The 20,048-nt window shown below is 51.6% G+C and overlaps 1 pseudogene across 1 annotated transcript; it reads right to left on the reverse strand.

Moving 5' to 3' along the window:
• Positions 1-38: 38 nt before the first annotated feature.
• On the reverse strand, positions 39-19,663 carry LOC144611380 (chaperone Ric-8A-like; annotated as a pseudogene). The gene is made up of 8 exons (XR_013549513.1): positions 19,192-19,663; positions 12,310-12,357; positions 9,194-9,286; positions 4,918-5,254; positions 4,554-4,874; positions 3,215-3,309; positions 1,782-2,039; positions 39-152 (listed from the first exon to the last, which is right to left on the reverse strand). The product of XR_013549513.1 is annotated as a chaperone Ric-8A-like (transcript).
• Between the last annotated feature and the right edge of the window lie 385 nt (positions 19,664-20,048).

Genomic DNA, 20,048 nt, shown 5'->3' on the forward strand with positions numbered 1-20,048 from the left:
TGCCCGAGGTGTTTGCAGGAATCTCACGGGGGGTTATTCTAGTAGAAACTAAACGCTAACTGCTGAAAACAGGTCTGCTGAACACAAGAGTCAAACAGTAGCTTGTTTGGGTTGAAAGCGCTGCTTTGAAATGCCCCCCCGGCCACAGTGAACTGTAGTACGAATACATTTAATCACAATTAGAGTCATAGACAATAGACAATAGGTGCAGGAGGAGGCCATTCGGGCCCTTCGAGCCAGCACCGCCATCCAATGTGATCATGGCTGATCATTCTCAATCAGTAGAGTCTTATTACCAGACACAAAATGCTGGAGTAACTCAGCGGGGACAGGCAGCATCTCTGGAGAGCCGAAATGTCAACCATTCCTTCTCTCCAGAGATTGCTGCCTGCCCGCTGAGTTCAGCATTTTGCATCTATCTTCGATTTAGAAACAGGGAAACATAGAAAATAGGTGCTGGAGGAGGCCATTTGGCCCTTCGAGCCAGCACCGCCAGTCATTGTGATCATGGCTGATCATCCACAATCAGTAACCCGTGCCTGCCTTCTCCCCATATCCCTTGATTCCACTAGCCCCCTCGAGCTCTATCTAACTCTATTTTAAATCCATCCAGTGAATTGGCCTCCACTGCCCTCTGTGGCAGAGGAATTCACAAATTCACAACTCTCTGGGTGAGAATGTTTCTTCTCACCTCAGTTTTAAAAGGCCTCCTCTTTATTCTTAGACTGTGTGGCCCCTGGTTCTGGACTCCCCCCAACATTGGGAACATTTTTCCTGCATCTAGCTTGTCCAGTCCTTTTATAATTTTATACGTATCTATAACATCCCCCCTCATCCTTCTAAACTCCAGTGAATACAAGCCCAAGTCTTTCCAATCTTTCCTCATATGACAGTCCCGCCATCCCAGGGATTAACCTCGTGAACCTACGCTGCACTGCCTCAATAGCAAGGGACGTCCTTCCTCAAATTAGGAGACCAAAACTGCACACAGTACTCCAGATGCGGTCTCACCTGGAGTATTGTGTGCAGGTTTTGGGTCTCCTAATTTAAACCAGCATCTGTAGTTCTTTCCTACTCATAGTGCAGAAATAGGCCCATCAGCCAACTTGCCATGCCGATGATTATGCCCCACTACGCTAGTCCCACCTGCCCGAGGTTTGGCCCACATCCCTCTAAACATTTCAAATCCATTTTGGCCCAAACCACTCTATCCTGTCCATTTGGCCCCGTATCCATTTGGCCCAGAATTAAAGGACGTTCCTTAGGAAGGAGATGAGGAGGAATTTCTTTAGTCAGAGGGTGGTGAATCTGTGGAATTCATTGCCGCAGAAGGCTGTGGAGGCCAAGTCAGTGGATAGTTTTAAGGCGGAGATAAATAGATTTTTGTCAGGGGTTACGGGGAGAAGGCAGGAGAATGGGGTTAAGAGGGAGAGATAGATCAGCCATGATTGAATGGCAGAGTAGACTCGATGGGCCGAATGGCCTAATACTGATATCCCTCAAAACCTTTCCTAACCATTTAGCCCATATCCCCCTAAACCTTTCCTATCCATTTTGGCCCATATCCTCCTAAACCTCTCCTACCCATTTGGCCCATATCCCTCTAAACCGTTCTTATCCATTTCCTCCCCATATCCCTCTAGAAAACGTTCTAACTATTATGAGAGAGAGGATTGTGCACAACGTCCATTATGGAAGGGGGGGGGGGGGAATGCGGAGAGGGGCAAGGGTGACCCACGCTTGTTGGAAGCGGTTCGAGCCAGGAGGAAGCGGCTCTCTACCGCCACCTGGCAGCGGTCCTCCGCCACTGTGTTCTTGCTCGTGCCGAGATCCGTGCCCCCTGCCCGCCTAGCCCTGCTCTGGGATTGGCTGCCCGCCACGCTCCGTACCCGGTCCAGTCTCTTGTCCAGGAAGTCCAGCAGGACGGCCACGGCGTCCATGTTCAAGCCATGTACTCCACGAGCCCGGGCTCCACCTTCGGGGTGAGCAAAACGTCCAGGCACGCCAGGGGCAGGTTCACCAGCAGGTTGACCGTGTGACTGAGGGTGGGGGGGGGGGGGGGGAAGGGGAGAGGAGAGAGGAGGTGCAGGCGGTTTAGAGTAACGTCAAGCCCGATCCGACCCGATCCGCAGGTGACACCCGTGCTAGAGGTCCCCCGTATCAAATAACCACCGCACAGAATCCCGGTGAAGGAAATTGAGAACCTCGTGACCTGGTGCCATGCCAACAACCTCTCCTTCCAAGGTAGACACAAGATGCTGGAGTAACTCAGTGGGTCGGGCAGCATCTCGGGAGAGAAGGGATGGGTGACGTTTCGGGTCGAGACCCTTCTAGAAGGAATGGGTGACGTTTTGGGTCGAGACCCGAAACGTCACCCATTCCTTCTCTCCCGAGATGCTGCCCAGCATTCTGGAATTAACCTAGTAAACCTACGCTGCACGCCCTCAATAGCAAGAATATCCTTCCTCAAATTTGGAGACCAAAACTGCACACAGTACTCCAGGTGCGGTCTCACTAGGGCCCTGTACAACTGCAGAAGGACCCACCAGGGCCACTGAGGAATTTAAAGTCGGACTTTCGTTTTTTTTAACTTTGGACGCACAGCATGGGAACGTGCTCTTCGGCCAACCGAGCCCACGCTGACCGCCGATCTCCTGCTCGCACTAGTTCCACGGAAAGACACAAAGTACTGGAGGAACTCAGCACCGAGGTCAGGCAGCATCCCCGGAGAACCGGGACAGACGCCGTTTCGGGCCGGGATCAGTCCGGAGAAAGGACCCCGACCGAAAACCTCGCCGGTCGACGTTCTCCAGAGATGCTGCCTTGACCCGCTGAGTTACTCCAGCGCTCTGCGTCTTTCCTTAGTGAACCGGCGCTTGCAGTTCTTATTTCCCTACACGCACACGCACACGCACACGCACACGCACACGCACGAGGGGCAATTTACGGAAGCCAATTAACCGACAAACCCGCGCATCGTCGAATGTGGGAGGAAAGCGGGGAGAACGTGCAAACTCCACTCAAACAGCGTCCGCAGTCGGGTTCGAGCCTCGGTTTGCCGTGTTGCTGTGAGACAACGACACCACCGCTGTGGCAGCAGCTCCACCCGCTGCCCGCCCCCCACACTTGCCCCTTCCTTGAGCCCTGGGGGGGGGGCAAGGCAGCAAGAGGTGGCCGCTCCGAGCCGAGGCGGCGTGGACGAGCCGAGGCTTACCCGTGGAACTCCTGTGTCCTCTCCATGCTCTCGGTGTGGGTCAGCAGGCAGTGGCGGAGGACCGCCGCCAGGTGGCGGTAGAGGGCCGCCTCCTCCTGCAGGCGCAAAGTGTGAATGCGAGCAGTCAGGAAGATGACCAACATCCCTCTAGAGGTGGACACAAGATGGCGGAGTAACTCAGCGGGTCGGGCAGCATCTCGGGAGAGAGAGAAGGAATGGGTGACGTTTCGGGTCGAGGCCCTCCTTCGGACTGATGTCAGGGGAGGGGGCGGGACCCGAAGAAGGGTCTCGACCCGAAACGTCACCCATTCTTCTCTCTCTCCCGAGATGCTGCCCGACCCGCTGAGTTACTCCGGCATCTTGTGTCCACCTCCGATTTAAACCAGCATCTGCAGTTTTTTTCCTACACAATATCCCTCAAGAAATACAGTACCATAAGCCCTTGTTATCATGGACACCTTTATAACGAATTTCGGTTAGAGTGGAGTGTCACATTAAGAACACAGGTCATTGGGACTTGACAAGCCATTGGGACTTGACAAGCCATTGGGACTTGACAAGCCATTGGGACTTGACAAGCCATTGGGACTTGACAAGCCATTGGGACTTGACAAGCCATTGGGACTTGACAAGCCCATTGGGACTTGACAAGCCATTGGGACTTGACCAAGCCATTGGGACTTGACAAGCCATTGGGACTTGACAAGCCATTGGGACTTGACAAGCCATTGGGACTTGACAAGCCATTGGGACTTGACAAGCCATTGGGACTTGACAAGCATTGGGACTTGACAAGCCATTGAGACTTTGACAAGCCATTGAGACTTGACAAGCCATTGAGACTTGACAAGCCATTGAGGTGGACAAGTCATTGAGCTTGGCAAGCCATTGAGCTTGGCAAGCCATTGGGACTTGACAAGCCATTGGGACTTGACAAGCCATTGAGACTTGACAAGCCATTGAGACTTGACAAGCCATTGAGACTTGACAAGCCATTGAGACTTGGACAAGCCATTGAGGTGGACAAGTCATTGAGCTGGGTAAGCCATTGAGGTGGGCAAGCCATTGAGGTTTACAAGCCATCCCTCCTTCCCTCCCTCTCTCCCTCCCTCCCTCCCTCCCTCCCCTCCCTCCCTCCCTCCCTCCCTCCCTCCCTCCCTCCCTCCCTCCTCCCTCCCTCCCTCCCTCCCTCCCTCCCTCCCTCCCTCCCTCCCTCCCCTCCCTCTCTCCTCCCTCCCTCCCTCCCTCCCTCCCTCCCCCCTCCCTCCCTCCCTCCCTCCCCCCTCCCTCCCTCCCTCCCTCTCTCTCTCCTCCCCAGGGGTAGGTGGTGTCTCCTTGCCTCGTCCACCTGCCTCCGGTTGGTGTCGAAGGTGATGTTGAAGAGGATCTTCAGCACCTCCATGGCGCGCTCGGTGTGGGCGGCGCCTGAGGCGGGGCCTGCGGTGCGGGGCGGGCGGCTGCGGCCTCCTCCTCCTCCCCCTCCCCCTCCTCCCCCCTCCCCCTCCTCCCCGGCCCCAGGCCCCAGGCCCAGCGTGGCCTCCAGCGCGGCGGTGAGCAGCGCCAGGCCCCCGGAGTTGGCGGGCGAGCTGCAGCCGGGCGTCAACGCTCAGCGCCGTCAGGAGGAACATGAGGCGGAGCTGGTAGAAGCGGGGGTCGGGGGGGAGGCCGGGCCCAGGACCAGGCCCAGGGCCCAGGCCCAGGCTCGGGCCTCCTGAGGCGGGAAGCCAGGCCCCGCAGTAACCGCAGCCTCACGGCCGCGTCCCTGGCGGCGGGGCTGTTGTACACCGTGTTTGCACAGGCACTGCAGGGCCTCGCACGCCACCTCAGCGTCGGGCGGCCTCCTCTCCCCCCCCTCGCCGTCCTCCTCCTCCTCCTCCAGCCCCGCCAGCCGCGCCCAGTGTCCCCATGCCGTCGCCACCCGAGAACGGCGCCAGCGGCCTGCTTGTCCCGGCTCAGGATGCGAACCGTCTCCAGGCCGGCCAGACGGCAGCACGGCTGCAGCTCCCGCCCCAGCAGCGCCATCACCAGCTCGCCCATCCTCTGCAAGGAAGGAGGTAGGGAGAGAGATGTTAGACAAACATACAAACACACACACAAACATACACACATACACACATACACACATACACACATACACACATACACACATACACACATACACACATACACACATAGACAACAGGTGCAGGAGCCAGCACCGCCAATTCATTGTGATCATGGCTGATCATCCACAATCAGTAACCCGTGCCTGCGTTCTCACCATATCCCTTGATTCCACTAGCCCCTAGAGCTCTTATCTAACTCTCTTTTAAATCCATCCAGTGATTTGGCCTTCACTGCCCTCTGTGGCAGAGAATTCCACACATCACAACTCTCTGGGTGAAAAAGTTCATTCTCACCTCAGTTTTAAATGGCCTCCCCTTTATTCTTAGACTGTGTGTGGCCACTGGTTCTGGACTCCCCCAACACTGGGAATTTTTTTCCTGTGTCTAGCTTGTCCAGTTCTTTTACAATTTTATACATCTCTATAAGATCCCCTCTCATCCTTCTGAACTCCAGTGGATACAAGCCCAGTCTTTTCAATCTTTCCTCATATGACAGTCCCGCCATTCCAGGGATCAATCTCGTGAACCTACGCTGCACTGCCTCAATTACAAGGATGTCCTTCCTCAAATTAGGAGACCAAAACTGTACACAATAGTCCAGGCGGCACGGTAAGCGCAGCGGTAGAGTTGCTGCTTTACAGCGAATGCAGCGCCGGAGACTCAGGTTCGATCCTGACTACGGGTGCTGCACTGTAAGGAGTTTGTACGTTCTCCCCGTGACCTGCGTGGGTTTTCTCCGAGATCTTCGGTTTCCTCCCACACTCCAAAGACGTACAGGTATGTAGGTTAATTGGCTGGGTAAATGTAAAAATTGTCCCCTAGTGGGTGTAGGATAGTGTTAATGTACGGGATCACTGGGCGGCACGGACTTGGAGGGCCGAAAAGGCCTGTTTCCGGCTGTAGATATATGATATGATGATATGATATGTGGTCTTACCAGGGCCCTGTACAACTGCAGAAGAACCTCTTATACTCCAATACTGAAATCCTCTCATTATGAAGGCCAACATGCCATTAGCTTTCTTCACTGCCTGCTGTACTGCACGCCGACTTTCAGTGACTGGTGTACAAGGACACCTAGGTCTCGCTGCATTTCCCCCTTACCTAACCTGACACCATTGAGATAATAATCTGCCTCCTTGTTTTTGCCGCCTAAGTGGATAATCTCACTGGATAAGTCTTCAGGGCTTTGTATGTCTTGTCTTGTTGATACTGAACCAGCCGCTCACTAAAAGAGCTCCCTTTAATTCTGAGGCCGTGCCCTCTGGTCCTAGACTCTCCCACCAGTGGAAACATCCTCCTCTACATCCACTCTATCTATGCCTTTCATTCTTCTGTAAGTTTCAATGAGGTCCCCCCCTCAACCTTCTAAACTCCAGCAAGTACAGGCCCAATGCCGACAAACGCTCATCATATGTTGACCCACTCATTCCTGGAATCTCTTCTTTGACTGAATAGGACAATAGACAATAGGTGCAGGAGGAGGCCCTTCGGCCCTTTGAGCCAGCACCGCCATTCAATGCGATCACGGCTGATCATTCCCAATCAGTACCCCGTTCCTGCCTTCTCCCAACCCCCTGACTCCGCTATCCTTAAGAGCTCTATCTAGCTCTCTCTTGAATGCATTCAGAGAATTGGCCTCCACTGCCTTCTGAGGCAGAGAATTCCACAGATTCACAACTCTCTGACTGAAAAAGTTTTTCCTCATCTCCGTTCTAAATGGCCTACCCCTTATTCTTAAACTGTGGCCCCTGGTTCTGGACTCCCCCAATATTGGGAACATGTTTCCTGCCTCTAACGTGTCCAACCCCTTAATAATCTTATACGTTTCGATAAGATTCCCTCTCATTCTTCTAAATTCCAGTATATACAAGCCTAGGTCGCTCCAGTCTTTCAACATATGACAGTCACGCCATTCCAGGAATTAACCTAGTGAACCTACGCTGCACACCCTCAATAGCAAGAATATCCTTCCTCAAATTTGGAGACCAAAACTGCACACAGTACTTCAGGTGCGGTCTCACTAGGGCCCTGTACAACTGCAGAAGGACTTCTTTGCTCCTATACTCAACTCCTCTTGTTATGAAGGCCAACATTCCATTGGCTTTCTTCACTGCCTGCTGTACCTGCATGCTTCCTTTCAGTGGACTGATGCACGAGGACACCCAGATCTCGTTGTACGTCCCCTTTTCTTAACTTGACACCATTCAGATAATAATCTGCCTTCCTATTCTTACCACCAAAGTGGATAACCTCACACTTATCCACATTAAACTGCATCTAGCAAATAGCACACAAAACAAAAAGCTTTTCACTGTACATGACAAAAAATAAACCAGGCCAAACGAGAAGATGACAGCCACAGGTACAGGGACCATCACGTCTTGGCTAAGATGGGGCGCAGAGTAGAGAACATGGAAGTGTAGAGAACATAGGAGTAACTCAGCAGGTCAGGCAGCATCTTTGGAGAACATGGAGAGGTGACATTTTGTGTCGAGACTCGCCTGAAAAGGACCTCTCTTGTTTCTGTCTCCTCGGGTAATAACTTGATAAGTTCTAGGAGCAGAATTAGGCCATTCTACCAATAGACAATAGACAATAAACAATAGGTGCAGGAGGAGGCCATTCAGCCCTTCGAGCCAGCACCGCCATTCACCCTGATCATGGCTGATCATTCTCAATCAGTACCCCGTTCCTGCCTTCTCCCCACACTCCCTGACTCCGCTATCCTTAAGAGCTCTATCTAGCTCTCTCTTGAATGCATTCGGAGAATTGGCCTCCACTGCCTTCTGAGGCAGAGAATTCCACAGATTCACAACTCTCTGACTGAAAAAGTTTTTCCTCATCTCCGTTCTAAATGCCCTACCCCTTATTCTTAAACTGTGTGGCCCCTGGTTCTGGACTCCCCCAACATTGGGAACATGTTTCCTGCCTCTAACGTGTCCAACCCCTTAATAATCTTATATGTTTCGATAAGATCCCCTCTCATCCTTCTAAATTCCAGTGTATACAAGCCTAGTCGCTCCAGTCTTTCATCATACGACAGTCCCGCCATTCCGGGAATTAACCTAGTGAACCTACGAGGTTAAATAGATGCGGTCATCTATGTCGAGCTGACCATTTAACATTTTGTAAAGACAGGTCACACGGTGGGCTTTACGTCCGTCTTGGAGCGGGTTCCACCCCCAATGAATTTAGAAGTTCGGTAACACTCGCTTCTCTCTCATAGGTATTTGTAACAAAACCAGCTGCCTGTCTTTGGACACGTTCGATGGAAGAAATGTTTTTATTTGAGTGTGGGCCCCATGCTGCAACTGTGTACGTAGGCAGGAAACATGTTCCCAATGTAGGTTCACTAGGTTAATTCCCAGAATGGCCGGACTGTCATATGTTGAAAGACTGGAGCGACTAGGTTTGTATACACTGGAATTTAGAAGGATGAGAGGGGATCTTATCGAAACGTATAAGATTATTAAGGGGTTGGACACGTTAGAGGCAGGAAACATGTTCCCAATGTTGGAGGAGTCCAGAACCAGGGGTAGGCCATTTAGAACGGAGATGAGGAAAAACTTTTTCAGTCAGAGAGTTGTGAATCTGTGGAATTCTCTGCCTCAGAAGGCAGTGGAGGCCAATTCTCTGAATGCATTCAAGAGAGAGCTAGATAGAGCTCTTAAGGATAGCGGAGTCAGGGGGTATGGGGAGAAGGCAGGAACGGGGTACTGATTGGGAATGATCAGCCGTGATCGCATTGAATGGCGGTGCTGGCTCGAAGGGCCGAATGGCCTCCTCCTGCACCTATTGTCTATTGTCTAGTCCAAATGTGGTCTGATAAGAGTGAAGTATAACTTCTCCTCGATAGAAGTTGAGCTCTTACCTCTCTCAGCTTCACCTCCCGCTGCTGGGACTCATCGGAATCTGAGTCACAATCCGAGCTGGAGCAATAGTCCCGATATTTGGTGATCCTGGACTAGACGCAGTAATGGGATGGAGGCGGGCAAGACGGGTGGAAAATAGAGGGAGGGGGGGGAAAGCATGAGTGCAACAAAAAAAAGAATTCACTCCCCCAGGTTTGAAAACCAGAAGCACATCACATCAGGTCCATTCAGCGTGACCCCAACAGCCCTCACCAACCTCTGCAGGAAGCATATTATCAGTTTATTCACAAAATGCTGGAGTAACTCAGCAGGTCAGGCAGCATCTCAGGAGAGAAGGAATGGGTGACGTTTCGGGTCGAGACCCTTCTTCAGACTGATGTCAGGGGGGCGGGACAAAGGAAAGATATAGGTGGAGACAGGAAGATAGAGGGAGATCTGGGAAGGGGGAGGGGAAGAGAGGGACAGAGGAACTATCTAAAGTTGGAGAAGTCGATGTTCATACCGCTGGGCTGCAAGCTGCCCAGGCGAAATATGAGGTGCTGTTCCTTATCGGGATGCATCCCAGCACGGTTTTCGGGAACAGCTCCAGTCAAGACCGCAGGAGATTGCGGAGAGATGTGGACGCAGCCAAAGACCGTCACGCACACCAACCTCCCTTCCGTTGACTCCATCTGCACCTCACGCTGCCTCGGCAAGACAACCGACATAATCAAGGACCACTCAGTCTCACTCCCTCTCCCTCCCTCTCCCTCTCCCTCTCACTCCCTCCCCTCCCACCGGGCAAGAGGTACAGAAGTGTGAAGACGCACACCTTGAGACTCAGGGACAGCCGTTTCGTCCCAGCTGTTATCAGGCAACCGAACCGTCCTATCTACAACTAGGATGCAGCCTCGACCTTCAATACACCTCAATGGAGACCTTTGAACTATCTTTAATCGGACTTTATCCTGCGCTATATAATATACCCTTTACCCTATGTCTGTACACCGAGGTTGTAATCATGGTTGTACAGTCTTCTCGTTGACTGGTTAGCATGTTACAAGAAAGCTTTTCTCTGTAGGAAGTGCACCAGACTATTTTGGAGAGTAGGAGTAACTCAATGGGTTAGGCAGCATCTCAGGATGACATGGATATCCATTCTTCTGAAGAATGATCCCCACCCAAAATGTCTATCCATGTCTTCCGTAGAAGCATTGAAAAACACAGAAAAATAAGTGCAGGAGTGGGCCATTCGGCCCTTCGAGCCAGCACCGCCATTCAATATGATCATGGCTGATCATCTAAAATCAGTACCCCGTTCCTGCCTTTTCTCCATATCTCATGATTCCTTTAGCCCAAAGAGCTAAGTCTAACTCTCTCTTGAAAACATCCAGTGAATTGGCCTCCACTGCCCTCTGTGGCAGAGAATTCCACAGATTCACAACTCTCTGGGTGAGAACGTTTCTTCCTCATCTCAGTCCTAAATGACCTACCCCTTATTCTTGAAACTGTGACCCCTGGTTCTGGACTCCCCCCGACATCGGGAACATTTTTCCGGCATCTAGCCTGTCCAATCCTTTGAGAATTTTATATGTTTCTATAGGATCCCCTCTCATCCTTCTGAATCCCAATGAATTACAAGTCCAGTCGACCCATTCTTTCATCATATGTCAGTCCCACCATCCCGGGAATTAACCTGGTGAACCTACGCTGTACTCCCTCAATAGCAAGAATGTCCTTCCTCAAATTAGGAGACCAAAATTGCACACAATGCTCCAGGTGCGGTCTTACCGGGGGCCTGTACAACTGCAGTAGGACCTCCTTGCTGCTAAACTCAAATCCAGCGATGCTGCAAGACCCGCTAAGTTACTCCAGCACTTTGTGCTTCGCCCAAGATTCCGGCATCTGCAGTTCTTCGTTTCTTCAGACTATGTTGGAGATTGATCGTTTGTCTTTATTCCTACATTCCCCATCCTCTCTCCCCGTACAGTACTGAGGTAGTGCCGCACTGATGGAGGTGCTACCTTTCCGATCAATCAATAAACCGAGGCTCTTTCTCAATTAATTTAGTTTAACTTAGAGATAGTTCGGAAATGGGCCCTTCAGCCCACCGAGTCAATGCCGACCAATGATCACCTCCACACTAGTTCTATCCTACACACAAGGAGCAATTTATAGAAGCCAATTAACCTACATACCTGTGTAGGAAAGAACTGCAGATGCTGGTTTGAATCGTCTGAAGAAGGGTCTCGACCCGAAACGTCACCCATTCCTTCTCTCCCGAGATGCTGCCTGACCTGCTGAGTTACAATAGACAATAGGTGCAGGAGGAGGCCATTCGGCCCTTCGAGCCAGCACCGCCATTCAATGTGATCATGGCTGATTATTCTCAATCAGTACCCCGTTCCTGCCTTCTCCCCATAACCCCCTGACTCCGCTATCCTTAAGAGCTCTATCTAGCTCTCTCTTGAATGCATTCAGAGAATTGGCCTCCACTGCCTTCTGAGGCAGAGAATTCCACAGATTCACAACTCTCTGACTGAAAAAGTTTTTCCTCGTCTCAGTTCTAAATGGCCTACCCCTTATTCTTAAACTGTGGCCCCTGGTTCTGGACTCCCCCAACATTGGGAACATGTTTCCTGCCTCTAACGTGTCCAACCCCTTAATAATCTTATACATTTCGATAAGATCCTCTCTCATCCTTCTAAATTCCAGTGTATACAAGCCCAGTCGCTCCAGTCTTTCAACATACGACAGTCCCGCCATTCCGGGAATTAACCTAGTGAACTACTATCTACCTCATCGGTGACCCCCGGACTATCAGTGTGGTCTTTCCGCTGACTGGTTAGCACGCAACAAACCACTTGGGCCTTCTCCACAATGACCCCTGATTCCCCGTACTAATCAAGATCGCTTCGGGTCGAGACCCTTCTTCAAACTGAGAGTCAGGGGAAAGGGAAACGAGAGATTTAGACGGTGATATAGAGAGGTATAGAACAAATGAAGGAAAGATACGCAAAAGCAAAAGGCGACAATGGAAACAGGCCAATGTCAGCTGTGGGCTAGGTGAAAATGAGTTACAGACAATGAGACTCAACAGGATGACTTTGGAGTGTCGTCTGGTGACCCCACTCACCTTCCTCCTCTCTCGTGCCTCTGCATTGAAGAAGAAACAGTGAGCGTACTGCGGGAGAAAGCAGAGCAACAATGTTATTTGCTTCAGGAAGAGCGGCTTGGCAAAGCTTTATTTGCAAAATGAAAATGTTTGAGAAACCTAATTTTCGTTTTGGAGGCAGTGCGTGGAGAAACAGGCCCTTCGGCCCATCGAGTCTGTGCCGACCAGCGATCGTCCGATCACACTGGTTCTCTGTGATCGTGCTTTCCCCATCCACTCCCTACGCACCAGGGGGAGTTTGGAGGCCAATTAATCGACTAACTTGGGATGTGGGGGGAAAACCGGAGCGCCCGGAGGAAACCCATGTGCAGTCACAGTGAGAACGTGCAGACTCCACACAGGCAGAGTCTGGGGCAGAACCTCACGGGACATGGGGTTTGGTTTTAGTTTAGAGGTCCAGCGTGGAAACCGGCCCTTCTGAGTCCGTGCCGACCTGTACACCAGTTCTATCCTACACGCAAGGGACAATTTAACGACTGCTCCCGGCCTTCTGGCTTCACCCACTACCCTCGTCTTTGGACACCCCTGTGCGTGGGGGGAGGGGGGGGGGGAGGGGGGGGGGGAGGGGGGGGAAAGGGTTTGGAGCTGAAGATGCCCCGGTTGGGTTTAGCTCCTGGGCCCGGCCAAGCTGGCCATCCGCGGGTCACGACGCCAGGCTGAAGAGGGCTCTGCCCGAGCCGGCTGCCCGCCCCTTTTCCGGGGGGGGTTACGTCCGCCCGCGCCCGGGTGGGGTTGGAGAGGGACCGCGCGCTGCCCACGGGCGCCCTGGGGGATTCCCGGGACCGCTGGGCACCGCGGGGGATTGGATGCATCCAGGAAAGGGATTGTGATATAGTTGTATAATAGTTTCATTTGGTACTAGAACAAGTGGGCCCAAACCTCTCCTGCATTGGTGCAACACCCTATCCTCCCCCTCTCCCCTCTCCCCTCTCTCCTCAACCCCCCCCCCCCCTCCCTTCTCCCCCACTCCCCCCTCCCTCCCTCCTCCCCTCCCCCTCCCCTCCTTTTAAACTTAAAAATGTGAATAACATTTAAAATATAACACCGATTTCAATAAAACTACTTGCATTATCACTAAAGTGACAACGGTGAGTAAGATGGGCCTAATATCGTCGCGCTATCGGGTACCGTTTTGGCTGAAGTTCAGTCACCAACAAGATAACAAACGAGAGTTTCAGTATATAGATATTTGTTTGCATTGTATATCATATCATATCATATCATATCATATATATACAGCCGGAAACAGGCCTTTTCGGCCCACCAAGTCCGTGCCGCCCAGCGATCCCCGTACATTAACACCATCCTACACCCACTAGGGACAATTTTTACATTTTTACCCAGCCAATTAACCTACATACCTGTACGTCTTTGGTGGGTTGTGTTGTGTTTTGCGTTATTGCATGGTAAATATTATTTTTAAATAACTGAATACATTTTTTTGATAATAAGATAAAAAGGGACAATTTAATGAGGGCAAGTAACCGACAAACCTGCACGCCTTTAAAATGTTGGTGGAAACCGGAGCGCCCGGAGAAAATCCACATCGACATTTAAGTAACGGTGGGATTTAATGGTGTAAGAAAATAACTGCAGATGCTGGTACAAATCGAAGGTATTTATTTCACAAAATGCTGGGGTAACTCAGCGGGTCAGGCAGCATCTCAGGAGGGAAGGAATGGGTGACGTTTCGGGTCGAGACCGGGGATTCAATGGCGGTGAGATGAGAGAGATAATGGCAGACCAGTGCAGACTGTGGGAATTCCACGGCCGCCTGGAACCAGGGCCGTCTTAACGCATGGGCCTGATGGGCACTTGACCCCGGTGGACCACGAGCATAGGGGCCCCATGCTGATCTGTGTATGTTAAGTGACTTGCAATAAATAAATACTACTTTAAAAATGTAGGTTCAATAAGTGCTTTTTCCGCAACATTTTCCTTCACTAAGTGCTTCTCACAGTGATCTGTAAGTGCTTTTCGCAACAATGTAGCACCCTAAGTCCATCGCTAAGTGCTTTTCGGTAAGTGCTTTTCGCCGGCACGACAGGGGACAGCTGGTAGGGAAAGGGGGGGGGGGGGTGGGGGAGAGTAACGGTAGGGGCCCCAGTACACTGCTTTGCCCGGGGCCCCATAATGCTGTAAAAACGGCCCTGCCTGGAACCTCCACTGAATGAGCAAAGCACAGACGCAGAGGCCCGCAGCAGTTTCACCCGCAGCCGCGCAGCTTGTCCTGCGCAGCCCGGAATATTCCACCCGCAATGCTGACCAGTGCAGCTGCTGCAATGGTGCGGCGGTTCAGTGAAGATTAGATGCGCGTTTGACGTCACTGGGCCTGTCTGTAGTTTCAGGATTTTAGAAGGAAGACAATAGGTGCAGGAGGAGGCCATTCGCCCCTTCGAGCCAGCACCGCCATTCAATGTGATCATGGCTGATCATTCTCAATCAGTACCCCGTTCCTGCCTTCTCCCCATACCCCCCGACTCCGCTATTCTTAAGTGTAAGAAAATAACTGCAGATGCTGGTACAAATCAAAGGTATTTATTCACAAAATGCTGGAGTAACTCAGCAGGTCAGGCAGCATCTCAGGAGAGAAGGAATGGGTGACGTTTCGGGCCAAGACCCTTCTTCAGACTGATGTCAGGGGGGCGGGACAAAGGAAGGATATAGGTGGAGACGGGGAGATAGAGGGAGAACTGGGAATGGGAGGGGAAGAGAGGGACAGAGGAACTATCTAAAGTTGGAGAAGTCAATGTTCATACCGCTGGGCTGCAAGCTGCCCAGGCGAAATATGAGGTGCTGTTCCTCCAATTTCTGGTGGGCCTCACTATGGCACTGGAGGAGGCCCATGACAGAAAGGTCAGACTGGGAGTGGGAGGGGGAGTTGAAGTGCTCAGCCACCGGGAGATCAGATTGGTTAATGCGGACCGAGCTTTCCTTAAGAGCTCTATCTAGCTCTTTCTTGAATGCATTCAGAGAATTGGCCTCCACTGCCTTCTGAGGCAGAGAATTCCACAGATTCACAACTCTCTGACTGAAAATGTTTTTCCTCATCTCCATTCTAAATGGCCTACCCCTTATTCTTAAACTGTGGCCCCTGATTCTGGACTCCCCCAACATTGGGAACATGTTTCCTGCCTCTAACGTGTCCAACCCCTTAATAATCTTATATGTTTCGATAAGATCCCCTCTCATCCTTCTAAATTCCAGTGTATACAAGCCTAGTCGCTCCAGTCTTTCAACGTACGACAGTCCTGCCATTCCGGGAATTAACCTAGTAAACCTACGCTGCACTCCCTCAAATGTCCTTCCTCAAATTTGGAGACCAAAACTGCACACAGTACTCCAGGTGCGGTCTCACTCGGGCCCTGTACAACTGCAGAAGGATCTCTTTTCTCCTACGCTCAACTCCCCTTGTTATGAAGGCCAACATGTCAAGAGGGGGGGACCTCATTGCAACTTTCCTGAACAGTGAGCGGCCTGGATAGTGGATGCGGAGAGGATGTTTCCACTAGCGGGAGAGTCTAGGACCAGAGGGCACAGCCTCAGAATAAAAGGACGCACCTTCAGAAAGGAGATGAGGAGATGGGGAACTGGAAGCAAGAAAAACAACCCAGGACAAATCTGGGATGAGTGTAGATGTGGTCGGCGTGGGCAAATTGGGCCGAAGGACCTGTTTCTACGCTGTATAACTCTGTGACTCTAATTACCAATTACTTCAATACCTCCCATTTAAGTACCCTCAGTTCAACACTCCCAATGAGCCATCCCTAGAACACATACCCTTACTCTGGCAGAAAAAGGTTCTGACTGTCTACCCTATCTACGCCACTCATAATCTATATACTAAAACTCTCGTTTGTTTGTTTGTTTGTTTGTTTGTTTGTTCCTGAACTACAGCCAAAACGGTACACGATGGCGCGACAATTGTAGGCCCACCTCACTCACCGTCGTCCCTATGGTGCTAATGGAAGAAGTGTCATTGGAATCGGTGTTATATTTTTAAAGTTGTTCCCATTTTAAAGTTTAAATCTATCTCCTAGGGAGGGAGTGGTGGGGAGGGGGGATAAGATAGGGTGGTGCACCAATGTGGGAGAGGTTTGGGCCCAATGGGTCCACTTGGTCCAGTGTTATAGAACGTCTATCAGGAATCCCCTCAACCACTGTGGTTCCAAAGGGAACAATCCAAGTCTGAACCAAATGAATCCAAGTTTAAACTAAACTGTGCCGCTCCCACTCGAGAAACAATGCAGCTCCCCCTTCAGCACTGCACTGGAGCACCTAACGTGCATTTGCAAGCATCTTAAGATCGACTAACTAACGGTAGAGCTGCTGCCTTACAGCGCCAGAGACCCGGGTTCGACCCTGACAGCGGGTGCTGTCTGTACGGACGTTCTCCCCGTGACCTGCGTGGGTTTTCTCCGGGTGCTCCGGTTTCCTCCCACACTCCAAAGACGTCCAGGATTGTAGATTTTTAGATTTTTTAGATTTAGAGATGCAGCGCGGAAACAGGCCCTTCGGCCCACCGGGTCCGCGCCGCCCAGCGATCCCCGCACACTAACACTATCCTACGCCCACTAGGGACAATTTTTACATTTGCCCGGTCAATCAACCTACAAACCTGCACGTCTTTGGAGTGTGGGAGGAAACCGAAGATCTCGGAGAAAACCCACGCAGGTCACGGGGAGAACGTACAAACTCCGTACAGACGGCGCCTGTAGTCGGGATCGAACCTGAGTCTCCGGCGCTGCATTCGCTGTAAGGCAGCAACTCTACCGCTGCGCCACCGTGGTTAATTAACCATAGGTTAATTGGCTTGGTATAAGTATAAATCATCCCCAGTGTGTGTAGGATGGTGTTAGTGTGCGGGGATCGCTGGGCGGCACGGACTCGGTGGGCCGAAGGGCCTGTTTCCGCGCTGTATATCTAATAATAATTTTTAAAAGTAATACCACGCTGTATCACTAAACTAAACCAAAGGACCCGTAAGTAAACCAATAGCTTCTGACTGTGTCATCATCAGTATCCTGGGCTAGAGTCACACTTGACAACGTTAAAGTCAAGCTCGCCGTGAGAGAGAAATATGTTTGGTGGCAGTGGGCTTGTAAGAGATTAAAATGAAGGACACTGACATTGTGTAACAAACCACAGGTTGGCACAGAGTGAACAAATGCGATTGAATTTTCCACCCTTCACTGAATCCTATGGCGTATTAACATCAGCAATCCGAAAATAACCAGATGCACTGAAACACTCTGGGTAGGTGCACTCCTCTGGAGAATTGCATCACCATGATTCACTGGATGATGGCTTGTTGCATTATGTCCTGCCTCACACAAACATCCTCTGTGTGTGCGTGTGTGTGTGTGTGTGTGTCTGGATGTGTGTGTGTCTGGATGTGTGTGTGTGTGTGTCTATGTTTATGTGTGTGTGTGTGTTTTATTCTGTGTGCGTGTGTCTGTCTGTGCGCGTATGTCTGTGTTTGTGTGTGCGTGTGTCTGTTTATGTGTGTGTGTGCGTGTGTCTGTTTATGTGTGTGTGCGTGTGTCTGTTTATGTGTGTGTGTGCGTGTGTCTGTTTATGTGTGTGTGTGCGTGTGTCTGTTTATGTGTGTGTGCGTGTGTCTGTTTATGTGTGTGTGTGCGTGTGTCTGTTTATGTGTGTGTGTGCGTGTGTCTGTTTATGTGTGTGTGTGCGTGTGTCTGTTTATGTGTGTGTGTGCGTGTGTCTGTTTATGTGTGTGTGTGCGTGTGTCTGTGCGCGTATGTCTGTGTTTGTGTGTGCGTGTGTCTGTTTATGTGTGTGTGTGCGTGTGTGTGTGTGTGTGTGCGTGCCTGTTTTATTCTGTGTGTGTGTGTGTGTGTGAATGTGTGCATTGTTTATGTGTGTGTGTCGGGTATGTGTGTGTGTGTGTGTGTCTGCATGTGTTTATGTGTGTGTGTGTGTGTGTCTGCATGTGTTTATGTGTGTGTGTGTGTGTGTCTGCATGTGTTTATGTGTGTGTGCGTGTGTCTGTGTGTGTGTGTGTGTGTGCGCGTGTCTGTTTATGTGTGTGTGAGTGAGTTTTACTTTGTGTGTGTGTGCTTGCCTCAGCAAGATTGTCAAGGGTATGGGGGGGAAGGGTTGGGAGGGGAGGGGAGGAGAAGAGGGGAGGGGTGGGCAGGGGAGCTGAGGGGAGGGGAGGGGAGGAGAGGGGAGGGGTGGGGAGGGCAGGGGTGGGGAGGGGAGGAGAGGGGAGGGGTGGGGAGGGCAGGGGTGGGGAGGGGAGGGGAGGGGTGGGGAGGGCTGAGGGGAGGGGAGGGGAGGAGAGGGGAGGGGTGGGGAGGGCAGGGGTGGGGAGGGCAGGGGAGCTGAGGGGAGGGGTGGGGAGGGCAGGGGTGGGGAGGGCAGGGGAGCTGAGGGGAGGGGAGGAGAAGAGTGGAGGGGAGGGCAGGGGAGATGAGGGGAGAGGAGGAGAGGGGAGGGGTGGGGTGGGCAGGACAGGGGAGCTGAGGGGAGGGGAGGGCAGGGGAGCTGAGGGGAGGGGTGGGGAGGGCAGGGGAGCTGAGGGGAGGGGAGGGCAGGGGAGCTGAGGGGAGGGGTGGGGTGGGGAGTGGGGACGAGAGGGGAGGGGTGGGGATGAGATAGGAGGAGGGGAGGGGAATGGGGGAATGGGAGGGGAGAGGAGGGGAGGGAAAGGGGGGAGGAGAAGGGGAGAGGGAGAGATCAAGCTGGTGAAACATTCTGTTCGGTCATTAACGTGGGCTGCAGTTCCACAGAGGCAAGCACAGAAAGGCATTGAATTTGAGCAACAGGAAGCAGTTTGCTAATGCAGTGCTGTCTTCCTCTCTGAGGCAGACTCCTCACCTCCTTATTGAAGTCCAGCAGGGCCTTCTGTATCGCGTCCTGATCTCCATTTTGTAGGATGTCCATTAATGCTTCGAGCTCCATGTTTGTCGGAACCAGAGAGCTCCTGTCCTGCTGTCAGGCAGCACCACCGCTCACTGGCAAATCTCTCTCTCTCTCTCTCTCTCTCTCTCTCTGTGTGGCTTGACTCTGACATCAGCGTGATGGGAGGAGGAAACCATCTCACCCATGGCAACCGGCTCTCTCTTACACACATACACACTCACACACACATTAACACACACAGTCACACACACACACATTCACTCACACACATTCACACACACACACACACACACATTCACTCACACACACCCACATATACACACACACACACATTCAAACACACATACGCATTACAAGCAGTCATTCACACATACACAGATAAACACACACATACATTCACACACACAGACATATACACACACAGACATTCACAGAGAGACTGAGACACACACACACACAACAAAATACATACATACACACACATACACACTCAGGGCACCCATTCACACACACACGCATTCACTCACGCGCACACAGATATACACGCACGCACACACAAACTCATACACACACACACACACACAGACACACATTCACACATACACACACTTACATTGACACACACACACAGACTGACGCACACATACACAGAACAATACACACATAGGTACCTATACACATACAGAACACACATATACGTACACAGACAGACACCCCCACACACACTCAAACACACATACAGACCCAAACATACAGACCCAAACATACAGACACACACACATACAGACACTCATTCACATACAAATACGCAC

The sequence above is a fragment of the Rhinoraja longicauda genome, chromosome 40, assembly GCF_053455715.1.
Source record: "Rhinoraja longicauda isolate Sanriku21f chromosome 40, sRhiLon1.1, whole genome shotgun sequence".
In the NCBI taxonomy this organism is placed as follows: domain Eukaryota; kingdom Metazoa; phylum Chordata; class Chondrichthyes; order Rajiformes; family Arhynchobatidae; genus Rhinoraja; species Rhinoraja longicauda.